This window comes from Schistocerca americana, chromosome 8, assembly GCF_021461395.2.
Source record: "Schistocerca americana isolate TAMUIC-IGC-003095 chromosome 8, iqSchAmer2.1, whole genome shotgun sequence".
In the NCBI taxonomy this organism is placed as follows: Eukaryota; Metazoa; Arthropoda; class Insecta; order Orthoptera; family Acrididae; genus Schistocerca; species Schistocerca americana.
Window position 1 is genome coordinate 255,031,201 of NC_060126.1, and position 11,005 is coordinate 255,042,205.

The window sequence follows — 11,005 nt, forward strand, 5'->3', positions numbered from 1 at the left end:
TGATTGTCAATTTTCTTAAAGGTATAGGGAAAAATCTGTAGGGCTCATATTTTCATCTATCCATATCGCTTATTATTAAATTAGGAAGCAGTGTAAGTGATAACATGAATATGTCTCGTTTACTTATAATGCTACAGGGCTATTCAAAAACAAAGAAAAGATTTCAAACATTTATTGCTGCCAAACTACAAAAGATAGAAAAACAATTCCAACGTTCCTGGAAATAGAAAAGTTGAAATTTTTATGCATTCAATGTGAGAACCATGTGTTACTCGACAAATATCAAAACGACGGTTATATAAAAGTCTGATTACAGATGTGTTACACTACTGGCCATTAAAATTGCTACACCACGAAGGTGACGTGCTACAGACGCGAAATTTAACTGACAGGAAGAAGATGCTGTGATATGCAAATGATTAGCTTTTCAGAACATTCACACAAGGTTGGCGCCGGTGGCGACACCTACAACGTACTGACATGAGGAAAGTTTCGAAACGATTTCTCGTAAATAAACAGCAGTTGACCGGCGTTGCCTGGTGAAACGTTGTTGTGTAACGAGGAGAATGCGATCCATCTCGTTTCCGACTTTGATAAAGGTCGGATTGTAGCCTATCGCGATTGCGGTTTACGTATCACGACATTGCTGCTCGCGTTGGTCGAGATCCAATGACTGTTACCAGAATACGGAATCGGTGGGTTTAGGAGGGTAATACGGAACGCCGTGCTGGATCCCAACGGCCTCGTATCCCTAGCAGTCGAGATGACAGGCATCTTATCCGCATGGCTGTAACGGATCGTGCAGCCACCTCTCGATCCCTGAGTTAACAGATGGGGACGTTTACAAGACAACAACCATCTGCACGAACAGTTCGATGACGTTTGCAGCAACATGGACTATCAGCTCGGAGACCATGGCTGCGGTTACCCTTGAAGCTGCATCACAGAAAGGAGTGCCTGCGAAGGTGTACTCAACGACGAACCTGGGTGCACGAATGGCAAAACTTCATTTTTTCGGATGAATCCAGGTTCTGTTTACAGCATCATGACGGTCGCATCCGTGTTAGGTGACACCGCGGTGAACGCACATTGGAAGCGTGTATTCGTCATCGCCATACTGGCGTATCACCCGGCGTGATGGAATGGATTGCCATTGGTTACACGTCTCGGTCACCTCTTGTTCGCATTGACGGCACTTTGAACAGTGGACGTTACATTTCTGATGTGTTACGACCATTGGCTCTACCCTTCATTCGATCCCTGCGAATCCTACATTTCAGCAGGATAATGCACGGCCGCATGTTACAGGTCATGTACCGTCCTTTCTGGATACAGAAAATGTTCGACTGCTGTTCTGGCCAGCACATTCTCCAGAGCTCTCACCAACTGAAAACGTCTGGTTAATGGCGGCCGAGCAACTGGCTCGTCACAATACGCCAGTCACTACTCTTGATGAACTGTGGTATCGTGTTGAAGCTGCATGGGCAGCTGTACCTGTACACGCCATCCAAGCTCTGTTTGACTCAATGCCCAGGCGTATCGAGGCCGTTATTACGGCCAGACGTGTTGTTCTGGCTACTGCTTTCTCAGGAGCTATGCACCCAAATTGCGTGAAAATCACATGTCAGTTCTAGTATAATATATCTGTCCAAAGAATACCCGTTTCTCATATGCATTTCTTCTTGGCAATTTTTATGGCGAGTAGTGTAAATTAGTTCCATACGCATCTCAATGTTTATTATGTCGTGTTATGCCTCATGAATTATGTGCCGTGCATAGGCACACAGGCGCGCGGTTCCCTCCGTCGGAGGTTCGAGTCCTCCCTCTGGCATGGGTGTGTGTGTGTGTGTGTTGTCCTTAGCGTAAGTTAGTTTAAGTTACATTAAGTAGTGTGTAGGCTTAGGGGGTGATGACCTAAGTAGTTTGGTCCCAGAAGACCTTACCACAAATTTCCAAATTTCCTAGACACTCAGGGAGTGGAAGAAATAAGGAAACATGAAAAACGCAACACATTGGCATGGCTAATATGGCGTAGGAAAACCGTTGGCATTCAAAACACTTCCAGTCCTGCATGTTTTTCATCCATCCTGGCCGGCCGGAGTGGCCGAGCGGTTAAAGGCGCTACAGTCTGGAACCGCACGACCGCTACGGTCGCAGGTTCGAATCCTGCCGCGGGCATGGATGTGTGTGATGTCCTTAGGTTAGTTAGGTTTAAGTAGTTCTAAGTTCTAGGGGACTTATGACCACAGCAGTTGAGTCCCATAGTGTTCAGAGCCATTTGAACCATTTGAACCATCCATCCTGCAAAATAATAAGTTCAGGTAATGATGATGGAGGTGGACAGCGATCACGCACCCCTCTCGCCAAAGCAGAACACAAAGGTTCTATACTACTGAGATCTGATGACTATGGTGCCCAGGGTAGACGAGACAATTCATTCTCCTGCTCGCAAAGATAGTCCTGGACGATGCAAACAGTGTGAGCAAGGGCCCTGTTGTCTTGGAAGACAGCACCACCGTTAGAGGAAAAACACTGTACCGTGGGACGGCGTTTATCAGCAAAAACGGTCATATAATCCGAGGCGGTAATGAGACTTTGTAGAGTAACGATCATGTGTACGGAACACTGCGATAATGTTGCCCAGATCAACACAAAACTCCGCCATATTTCACTCTTGAGACGTAAACTCGGTCAGGAGTTGGAAACTGTGTCCAGCAAGAGGCATCTGCCAAAGTGACGTTCTTCTATTGCTTATAGCCCAGGTTTTATGGCTTCGGCAAAATGTCTTCCTGTTATGGGCATTTGCATCACTGATGCGTGGTTTTGGAAGTCCACCTCTCCCTGGAGAAAAATTCGAGCACTCGGACTTCGCAGAGCGATTCCTCACCTATCCGTTGTTTACGTAGTATGGCATTTTGTTACGGTGAACATAGCCGTAGTCAGACAACTCAGAAATAGATAGTTGTAACATATGACCTGTCATAGGACAGAATAACATCACAAACAATATAATTTTCGAGATGCTAAAGATGACTGTAACTCAACATCTACTACTTATTTACACTGCACACAATATGTTCGCTCAGATGTAACACATTAGCAACCATAATAATTTACATATTAATGACCACATGACACATACAGACGAACACGTTGTCCTCAGAGCAGATGGCCAAAGCCATCCGCCAGTACGCCACCTACTGGATCATACAGCTCTGGACTCTGCGCAACGTGGCTGCATCCACAGATACAACAGCGGCATGAGCACGCGCTATCAGTTCTTCCACATGTGTCGGGGGAATAGAATACACGTGCTCCTTCACATGTCCCCATAGAAAAAAAAACCAAATCATTTACAACAGGTGAACGCGGAGGCCGTGCTACTGGAGCTCTCTGTCAGTACTACACTCCTGGAAATTGAAATAAGAACACCGTGAATTCATTGTCCCAGGAAGGGGAAACTTTATTGACACATTCCTCGGGTCAGATACATCACATGATCACACTGACAGAACCACAGGCACATAGACACAGGCAACAGAGCATGCACAATGTCGGCACTAGTACAGTGTATATCCACCTTTCGCAGCAATGCAGGCTGCTATTCTCCCATGGAGACGATCGTAGAGATGCTGGATGTAGTCCTGTGGAACGGCTTGCCATGCCATTGCCACCTGGCGCCTCAGTTGGACCAGCGTTCGTGCTGGACGTGCAGACCGCGTGAGACGACGCTTCATCCAGTCCCAAACATGCTCAATGGGGGACAGATCCGGAGATCTTGCTGGCCATGGTAGTTGACTTACACCTTCTAGAGCACGTTGGGTGGCACGGGATACATGCGGACGTGCATTGTCCTATTGGAACAGCAAGTTCCCTTGCCGGTCTAGGAATGGTAGAACGATGGGTTCAATGACGGTTTGGATGTACCGTGCACTATTCAGTGTCCCCTCGACGATCACCAGTGGTGTACGGCCAGTGTAGGAGATCGCTCCCCACACCATGATGCCGGGTGTTGGCCCTGTGTGCCTCGGTCGTATGCAGTCCTGATTGTGGCGCTCACCTGCACGGCGCCAAACACGCATACGACCATCATTGGCACCAAGGCAGAAGCGACTCTCATCGCTGAAGACGACACGTCTCCATTCGTCCCTCCATTCACGCCTGTCGCGACACCACTGGAGGCGGGCTGCACGATGTTGGGGCGTGAGCGGAAGACGGCCTAACGGTGTGCGGGACCGTAGCCCAGCTTCATGGAGACGGTTGCGAATGGTCCTCGCCGATACCCCAGGAGCGACAGTGTCCCTAATTTGCTGGGAAGTGGCGGTGCGGTCCCCTACGGCACTGTGTAGGATCCTACGGTCTTGGCGTGCATCCGTGCGTTGCTGCGGTCCGGTCCCAGGTCGACGGGCACGTGCACCTTCCGCCGACCACTGGCGACAACATCGATGTACTGTGGAGACCTCACGCCCCACGTGTTGAGCAATTCCGCGGTACGTCCACCCGGCCTCCCGCATGCCCACTATACGCCCTCGCTCAAAGTCCGTCAACTGCACATACGGTTCACGTCCACGCTGTCGCGGCATGCTACCAGTGTTAAAGATTGCGATGGAGCTCCGTATGCCACGGCAAACTGGCTGACACTGACGGCGGCGGTGCACAAATGCTGCGCAGCTAGCGCCATTCGACGGCCAACACCGCGGTTCCTGGTGTGTCTGCTGTGCCGTGCGTGTGATCATTGCTTGTACAGCCCTCTCGCAGTGTCCGGAGCAAGTATGGTGGGTCTGACACACCGGTGTCAATGTGTTCTTTTTTCCATTTCCAGGAGTGTATTTCTCTGGATATGTTCTGTCTAAATATCGTCGCACATTATTTTCAAAGTGTGGAGGTACATCATCATGTTGGAACCATAACGTCTATCGAACATGAGGCAGAACATCTTCCAGTATGTCATGCAAATAGTTTGAGACGAGTTCATGACACCTTCATACGGCCAACCTGTCGGGATTCAAACTCCTATCTGCCAATATTCCGGCCCGGACGTTGACGCCAAAGCGAAATTGATATCGACAGTCGCTGGTGACGTGCCGGTTAGCGTCACACCAATGGTGGGCATTGTGCACACTGAAGACACCCTCAAGAGTGAACGCTAGTTCATCCGGCCATGTTACAGTGTTTATGAAGTCTTCGTTGGCTTCCTGATGTTGTTGGAATCACTCACAGAATTGTATCCACAGGCGGCAGACTGCAGGACGCAGGGGTTTCGTTAAAGAATAATGATAGGAGTGAATCCCATTCTCGTGCAGCACGTCAGCGACCATATGTTGCGAGACAGGCAGCTGCCTTGCTGCGCTACGTTTACTTCTCTGGGGTTGTTGGCATATGACCTCTAGAATGGCTTCCTTAGTAGCTGGAGCACGGCAGGCCGTAGACGACTTCTGTCACACGATGTTGCAAGGAGAGAACCTGTCTCCCGACGGCGAAGTTCCAGGCGATGAAACACATTTTTATCTAGATGACGTCGACCAGTATATCTAGCCGCACATTCACGAGCGGCAACACCAGCCCGTTTATCAGATGCACCAACTACCAGGAACAGATCCACATATTCATCGTTTGTGTATGCCATTACATCTGCCACACTGTTTTAGAATAACACAAGAAGAAAATGCATAAGGCGCTAACAAAATATAGTGGACCTGAATGTCACCAGAATAATAGTTGGCAATAATCGATGGGACCATTGGGGTAAGGAATACAGAAAACAGGTTTGGAATCTAGTAGATGCAGTGGTGCGAAACAGCTCGCGTTCACGATGTGCAAAAGGCTTCTTTAAATGCTGACCATTGAAAATGATTGTACCTTCATTTCTGTGTTCGTAACGGAAAATGTTTTTGTAGAAGACTCACTGTAATCATTGTATGACGATTAAGACGCCAAATACCATACCACGCAGACTACATTTAGCAAACAAAAACAAATACACCTCGACTCACAATCGAACCCATGTTCTCCTGCATGCTAAACACAAAACGCTATCTGTTGCGGCGTAAGGTCAGCGCCGTCACGCCAGTAGGGAACGAGAGCGTAGAGGGCTATGAAGAAGACGTCAGCCTATCGCTCCCTGACCGACCGCTCTCCAGGACGACAACACGGCAGCAGCGGCCTCTATATGAACATAAACGCGGCGCCCGATTGGCCACGGCCAGATCTACAGCACCTTCAAGACTACCGGCTAGGATACAAGCGTCAGCTGTATGTCTTCATTAGCAGTCGAGATCCGCATGGCTGTAACGGATCGTGCAGCCACGTCCCGATCCCTGAGTCAACAGACAGGGACGTTTGCAAGACAACAACGATCTGCACGAACAGTTCGACGACGTTTGCAACAGCATGGATTATCAGTTCGGAGACCACGGCTGCGGTTACCCTTGACGCTGCATCACAGACAGGAGTGCCTGCGATGGTGTACTCAACGACGAATATGGATGCACGAATGGCAAAACGTCATTTTTTCGGATGAATCCAGGTTCTGTTTACAGCATCGTGATGGTCGCTTTCCTGTTTAGCGACATCGCGGTGAACGCACATTGGAAGCGTGTATTCGTCATCGCCATACTGGCGTATCACCCAGCGTGATGGTATGGGGTGCCATTCGTTACACGTCTCGGTCACCTCTTGTTCGCATTGACGGCACTTTGAACATTGGACGTTACATTTCAGACGTCTTACGACCTGTGGTTCTACCCTTCATTCGATCCCTCCGAAACCCTACATTTCATCAGGATAATACACGACCGCATGTTGCAGGTCCTGTACGGGCCTTTCTGGATACAGAAAATGGTCGACTGCCTCACTGGCCAGCACGTTCTCCAGATCTGTCACCAGTTGAAAACGTCTGGTGAATGGTGGCCGAGCAACTGGCTCATCACAATACGCCAGTCACTACTCTTGATGAACTGTGGTATCGTGTTGAAGCTGCATGGGCAGCTGTACCTGTACACGCCATCCAAGCTCAGCTGCCAGGCGTATCAAGGCCGTTATTACGGCCAGAGGTGATTGTTCTGGGTACTGATTTCTCAGGATCTTTGCACCCTGATTGCGTGAAAATGTAATCACATGTCAGTTCTAGTGTCCAATGAATACCCGTTTATTATCTGCATTTCTTCTTGGTGTAGCAATTTTAATTGGCAGTAGTGTAATATAGCTTTTTGCTTACGATGGACATGAACCTCAGCGATTTAGTAGCATGGCGACATCTCGCGTTATGTGTGTGAATGAAAAATAAATAATGTAAGAAGTGTCTGAACATGAGCGTCTGTGTAATGAGCTTTCACGAAATATTGTTTCTTCCTTGTCGTAATGTGTTCCCTAGCTGCTAAGCAACGCCGCACACGGCCCACGTGTGTCTAGAAGTCGGCAGCCTTCCGAGCCGATACGTAAACATCGTTCCTCTTACGTCCTTCTGCCCCCGGCGCTCAAGATCTTTCCGTCTTTCCCGGACTCACACGTTTGTTAGAACATAGGTCGACGCTCAGCTTAACTTGGATTACCTACATACAGTATTAGACGGGAACGTAAATCAATTCAGTCATAATACAAGTCAAACAGTAGAGGATAATTGATGTTTCAAGTATTTAGTAAACATGGAACTCCGTGTCTCAAGTCATATCTATTATTTTTCTTCAACAAAACGGGAAGTCGAAATTGTACATGATCCCGGTTGACCAGGAATATGTTCATCGTCATTCATCGCTAAATGCTTTAGTAATTAGTACTGGACACACATTCACCGAGAAGGTACTCTGCAACTGTTGTTGGTTGGCAGCAGGTGAGAACAGGACGTCATAGTTAAAAAGAGTACCGATTTGTGTCAATATATATCGAACAGAACTAGAGAGCAATGTGTCACAGGTACGTCAACACCTGTTGTTTGCATTAAATCTTTTGATTTTTATTGTTTTGATTATAAGAAATTATGTTTTAAAAACTTAATTTTCAGGACAGTATTTAGTAAGAAACTGATTTCTCAATGTAAGTTTTATCACACGTGTCCGAAACTCGAAACTTGGGAATTTTATGGCTAGGAATGGGTGATGGTGGAGAAGTGAGGTTGTGTGGTTGAAGAGGTGTGTCCTTGCACGTAAAAGTTTAGGAATTAAGCACCGTATAGGGAAACACTTGGTTGCAGAGAACACAGAAACAAATGCCATGACTCATGTTCACGGCACTCAGTGATAACAGGTCGTGGTACGAAAAACATCGCCGAAACATCACTGAGTAACCTTCGACCCGAGCTACATCCTCCACACACCAGGGCTGAACCCGTTACTTTGCCATCGATACATCGACGCCCTGCATCATTCGATTAGAGAAAAAACTGCGGCCTGCCGGACCACAAAAACCGCCTCCAGTCAGTTAATGTTCTGTCTCTATGTTGTCTACTCTACTAAAGGCGCGCAGGTGTGTGTACCGGTATGAGAAATGGTCGTTTTCGAGATACGGGACATTGTAAGTTCATTGCATACAGCTCCGTTCGCAGTTTTCCCTCGGAAGCTGGCTGAGATGGACTTGCTTTCACTGCTGGCAGCAGCGGTTCCTTTCTGGTTTTCAATCCACCGTCGCTGACAAAGCGTGACTCTCGTCTCCGGTCGCTGTCGGTCAGGATAACTTTACGACCGCTCTTCTGTCGCGTCTCCTCGTCCTCCCGCCGCGCTGTGCTGATTGCACGCAGCAGACCGTCACGTACGCTCCCCTTCACTGCTATGACTTACGTTTGTGGTGAAGAGTCACTTGGGCGGACAGAGTGGCCGAGCGCTACAGTCTGGAACCGCGCGACCACTACGGTCGCAGGTTCGAATCCTGCCTCGGGCATGGATGTGTGTGATGTCCTTAGGTTGGTTAGGTTTAAGTAGTTCTAAGTTCTAGGGGACTGATTACCTCAGAAGTTAAGTCCCATAGTGGTCAGAGCCATTTGAACCATCTTTTGAAGAGTCACTTGATCTCTTGGTACCAGTTCCACGGTGCTCCGAAGCGACTAAATGCGCCCTTTTAAGAGGGTAACAGATATTTTTATTGGATGAAATTAAACAAGAACCTTCATCCATACTAATGTCACAATTGCGAAAGTAACTGTTATGATTTCACAGATAAACCGCTGAACCGGTTTTGATGAACTTCGGTATGGAGATAGCTTGAACGCTGCTTAGTACAAGGTATTTACTCATTTAAAGCGTCTAACGTGAAATTTGGAGACGTAATTACTCTTAGAAAAAACCATTTACTCTTTGATTTATCAACTTAACTCTCCGTTAGCCGGCCGCTGTGGCCGAGCGGTTCTAGGCGCTTCAGTCCGGAACCGCGCTGCTGCTACGGTCGCAGGTTCGAATCCTGCCTCGGGCATGAATGAGTGTGATGTTCTTAGGTTAGTTAGGTTTAAGTAGTTCTAAGTCTAAGCGACTGATGACCTCAGGTGGTAAGTCCCATAGTGCTTAGAGCCATTTGAACCGTTTGAATCCTCCGTTAGTCGCGCGGATTATGAGTGTTACCAGTACAAACACTAGCCGGCCGAAGTGGCCGTGCGGTTAAAGGCGCTGCAGTCTGGAACCACAAGACCGCTACGGTCGCAGGTTCGAATCCTGCCTCGGGCATGGATGTGTGTGATGTCCTTAGGTTAGTTAGGTTTAACTAGTTCTAAGTTCTAGGGGACTAATGACCTCGGCAGTTGAGTCCCATAGTGCTCAGAGCCATTTGAACCATACAAACACTAATCACTACCTTCCCTCTGTAGACAGGCACAAACATGCCTCGGACGTAGTAGCTTCCTGTAGGGGGGTGAGGTTTAGACCAGTGTAAGTCTGATCTTCGATGAATTAACTTGTGCCATTTGGCAATAAAATCGCTGTAACTGAAGTCCACGCGCCTTACGGTGTAACCATCTTCGGTGAGCACATTTTTTCATCTTCTAGCTAGATTAATGGGTTTTCAATACTTTGTGTCACATTTCTCATTATTGAGCTGTAGTATGTATTAATGAGTTCTTCGTCTGCAAGCTAAGCATCTACAGTATCATCACTTTTTAAAGGTACATTCATTTTCTTTTTGTCGCTATAAAAATCAGGCTTTTGGTTTCTAAATTTAAAGCATTTCTTATTGTCAGTGAGATACATCAGAATCCAAAAAACAGCGGGTTGAACATACTAGTGACACAAATATCGTTCTGTAATGGCTCAAATAATGTGTCACCGATGATGACGACAGTCCTGCGGAGTGTGATTATACCGCTGATGAACATGAGTGACAACAGGGCGTTTATGAGGAAAGTGAATACAATACAGAATCAGAACAGGAAATGAATACAGATGAAACTAAGTTAAATTCAAATGATAATGTTAGTGTTGAGGAAGATAGTAGTAATTCAGATAAATATTATTTTGGTGAAAACGAAACAAAATGGAGAAGAGATTCCTGTATTGCTAATTTGAGAACCTGTGCCCATAATATTACAAAAATTCCCGCGAAGTTCTACATAATTTCCCACCTCCCACCCTGTCCCCAACCACAGCCTCCATTTATGCATGCTTAATTAATATTTCTTTGATGTATTTTTTGAGAAACAGCTGCTACCTTCAGTTTCACTAGCTAATTAGAAATAATAAATGCAAAATTCTGTGTTATTTGATTATTTGAATTTATTTTTTCAAAAACGTCATTTCTTTAATCACTTGCTATTTATTCACCTGTCCTTTAAAATGAGATTTTCTCTTCTTTTGTTACATTTATTTTGATCTAATGAATGTATTTAATATTATTTAAAAATTAAATGAAAAACAACTAAGACAAAAATTAAAATTTTATTTTTTAAACTGGACTACGGGAGTAGTCCAGTTTAAAAAATAAAATTAAAAATTAAAAATTAAAAAAAACGTGCTTAACGTCTTCTACCTTTTGGGCATGCCTCACGAAGTGTTAAGTACATTAGTGAAAATATTCTACACAATACGATTCG